Source organism: Dermacentor variabilis, chromosome 3 (genome assembly GCF_050947875.1).
Source record: "Dermacentor variabilis isolate Ectoservices chromosome 3, ASM5094787v1, whole genome shotgun sequence".
Taxonomy (NCBI): Eukaryota; Metazoa; Arthropoda; class Arachnida; order Ixodida; family Ixodidae; genus Dermacentor; species Dermacentor variabilis.
Genome location: NC_134570.1, coordinates 129,492,996 through 129,497,157, shown reverse-complemented (window position 1 = coordinate 129,497,157; position 4,162 = coordinate 129,492,996).

The window sequence follows — 4,162 nt, the reverse complement described above, 5'->3', positions numbered from 1 at the left end:
ATATTCAAGCCCACAGCTGCAGCTCCAACTCTGCTATTGTGCTCTATAAATATCCTTCGTCACGGTTACCTCGCATCATTCTTTGTCGGTTTGTTGTAGAAAGAGCCGTAGCGCAGAGACTTTATTTTCGTCATGACTCTCACTTTGTACAATTTAGACCGCAGCCCACCCTGCATGTTTGTGCGGTCACTCGCCAAGCACATAGGCGTTGCGCTGAAGCTCAAGGACGCGAACTTCGCCAACAAGGAGCATTTGACCGACGAATATTTTAAGGTCAGTCACAATGATGAACGAGTTGATGATGAACAATGAACCACAATGACGAACCAATGAGGAACCAGTTCTGTAATCAGAATTTTGCCTAATTCAAATACTACTCCTATATTTTCAACTAACAATCTAAGGCAAACAAAAAAGTCCTTGCCGCATATTTTCACCCTTACCCATTTTTCTATTTTACATTCTGACTAATACGGACTGTGTTGCTTTAATTGAGGTGAAATTTAAACGCATGGTCTATGAAAGCCATGATTTCTTATATTTCTTTAGCTCTGACCGACCGATTGCTAGAACGATTACATCACATTGACTGTTACAATTATTATTACATTGCTATCAATGATATCACTGCTGTTGATGTAATAAACATAATTTATGCTTCCCTTTAGTAGACAAAATGACTCTAAGGCTTCAGTGTGCCAGATTTTACAGTGGCGTGCAGTATCTGCATTATGAATGAAGTAGTGCTACCGGTGTTGTTTGTGAGTAATACTATTTATATATTCTTCTAGAACATGTACTTTTTATTGCTGCGGTTTTCCTGCGTTTTTCATGCCTTGAATTTTTCTTGGAAGAAATGTCTGGGTTAGTTCATTCATGATTTCTTGTGCGGGTCATTTAAGAATACCAACACCAGAGGCTTTCCGTCTTTACGGAACTTTGTTGAAGTGGAGTGAAAATAATTTCAAATGTTGCAGCAGCGCCGGCGCATGCCTTTGAAGAAAATTCTGCCTGTCATACACAATATCATAATTCTTTCCAGATTCATCCATTTCGCACAGTCCCTGTGATTAACGATGCAGGTTTTTCTGTCTACGAGAGGTAAGACAAATAAGCTGTGTCCACAATGCACTGTTGGGTAGTGATAAGGCAGATGTCCTGTGACAAAGATAATGTAAGCGATAGTCTTGCAAATATTACATCGCGTTCAAGAAATTTGACTTCATATGGATAACATTATAGGCGATCCTCACTCTTTGTAGACGTCCTTCTGACGAAATGCACAGGCCGATTCCGAAGGCTGGGCCGCATAACGAAGGGGCTCTAAGCGCTCGCTGTTGTGAGAGAGCAATTCCAGAAATTGGCACGCGATACAAGCGCCAGACATTTCAAAGGGAAACTTTGGCACGAGAGAAGCAAGCGTGTGATTGTGGCCTATCAGTTTTATGGATATGAAGTGATGATAATCGACTGGAATAAATCAAGCTTCACTGAAATTTCAATGATAAATTGGGTAGTGCACGGCGGAGCAAATAATTGTCCTTGTCAGTACACCCATCCGTATTTTAGTCGTCGATAATGAAATCATGCAGGGCAGCCTCACGGCCCTTCAGTACAGCGTCTACTCTACATTTTGGGCATGTCCAGCGCCAATATTTTAAAAGTTAATCTAGATATTTGAAATCTGCGCCTACACAACACAGGAAATCTCTCAAATGAAGCTGTGCAATGACATCTGTTACTGTGATGCAATATTGGAGACCACTGTAGAAGACGCCGATGCACACCGTTATTTGACAGCGCATGTTTCCTGGCGAAGCACTGCACAGGAAAATGTAAATTAAGCCATTAATTTCTCAAAAAGTTAATTAGTCGTCACTAACTTGTCTATTGATTTCATCGCAATCGCTTCCACCAGGAAAGAACGTTTCTATCGTAGGTGGCAATCATCGAAACCGTCTCTTTGTTCGCTTGTTACCTGTCGCTGCAAATCGCATTAAATAAAATTAGTGGGCGACCGGTGCTCATATCTGACTTGTCTTTATATCTTCTAAAAGTGTTTCTTTTTTCGCTACGGACTAAAAATGTCACGAGTGTCTAGCTTTCAGCTAGCCAAGGTTTCCGCATTGAGAACTCTACATGCATTCGTTAGTCACTTCCACCCAACCGCCTCTTGCACTGTCGCGTAAAATGCAACGCGTGCGGCCGTGAACCATTGGTGTTTTATTGGGATAGAAAGTATATGGACACTCCAGGTGCATTTATGCCGTCGGCGTCGCCGTAAGGTTCCGCGCGAAGTCCAAAGGCGAAAAATTGTCGCCGACCTCCGTGTGCTGTATTTGCGAGTGAAAGCGTGCGAAGGTGAACCCGTGCTCGCGGCTCAATCTTGCGCATGCAGCGGTGGAAAGCTGGAAGTAAGCGCGCCGCCTTTCGTCGCGCACGACGCCCTGGGGAGATTTTAGGGAAGGAGGGACGTGTTCACGCGGCTCGGGGGACGGCGCGGGAAAATCCAGGCCGCTGTATCTTGAAAAACACCAACGATGGGTACAGGGTCCGAGCTACGCTGTCTTTTTCTCGGCGTATTTCGCGCTGAAGCTAGCGGCTGCACGAAGGTCAATTTTCTCGCTAGTTCTGCCGCGTTTCCTCCCTATAGTCTTTTGACAGCGAGTTTCTGCGCTCATTGAATCAGATGTGTTCATGTTAGCTAGTGCATGCGCGACACCATGCTTATTAATCCACTTTGTATGCCTATGTTTACAAGTTGATATGGCTGATAAAACTGCTATCCTTACTTCGCATTGCAGTCCACTTATTTGCTATAACAATGAATGCTTAGCGTTTCGGGCGAAATTACGACATATTTTACCGCGATAGCAACTCTATAGACACCTCACATGCTATTTCGCCATCAGCATCACCGTTGCAAATGCCGTTGTCGTAAGGTTCTGTATAAAGTCTAAGCGCGATAAAATCGTCGCAGCGCGCCGTATGCTTATGGGCGAACGAAAGCGTACGAAGGTGAGAGGCCGAACTCGGCTCATTCTTGCGTGTGCGAGAGAGGAAGGCGGGCCGAAAGCGCGCATCTTCTGTCGCGCGTGAGGCACAGGGGTGAGGCGAACGACGCGGAGGGGGGACATCTTATTCGGTGGCTGCAGCTTACGGCGAAGCCGTGCGCACGCTGTATCTTGAAAGCGATCTCCGACGTGACCAAAGCGCACGCCCATGCGTGCCTCATCTTCAAAGCGATCTGCGATGCTTCCAGGGGGTGTGTAGTACCGGTATCTTCGTATGCGCAAATAAAGAGGGCATAATACAGAGGCAGATAAAGAGGGCATAGAACAGTAACAACAGACGTCATAATTACGACACGAATACGCCTTGTTAGTACTTCAAAAGCTGGTGCGCAGTGATCAGTATTTTGTAGCAATGAAGGGTCCGCTTCGAAGGTCCTATTATGGGGCATTATTTTACTTATGAATGCCACTATTTATAAGCAAAAATTATCCAAAGCAACAACATTTTTTGTCCTCCACACCACTCGCTCATGATTCAGGGCTGGAAGAAATAATAATTATACCAATTAAAAAAGAAGAAATGTCATTACAGTAAGTGGCGCCAAACTGGCCGTGGTGAAACAAGATTCGGGTAAATTGCTACAAGTTGCATGGGGTTTCGGGGGAGGGCAGCAACTTTACTGCCTATGCGCACTACACAAAGCAGCCCTTAAGTAACAAAACATATCAAGGTTCTGAAACTAAGCTCCGTCGACAAGTGCGGCTGGAATGTGCCCCAGCGCCGCAAACTCCACGCCGTGATTTGCAGACTGCGAGGCTGTTTGCGTTTCTGCTCTTATCAGATACGCTTTATGTGGTCATTCATGCCGTGCAAGGCCGACTCTGTCGCACTATGCATCTCGGTCAGCGAGCGCAGCCTTCCAACAGCGGTGCAAGAGTGGCCCTTGACGACGTTTTGCGGACGCTCAACATACTATAGCGTGATGCCGTGCAGCCATGGCCTACTACACACAAGCTATCCACCACGAAACACCCCAAATTGCCAGATGGACGTAATCTCCTTGAGGCCTTGCCAGCTCTCTCGCGTGAACATAAAAGAAAGTGGCCTCACCAAGTGCCAAGTCCTGGCTTGCTGCAACTAGCCAAAA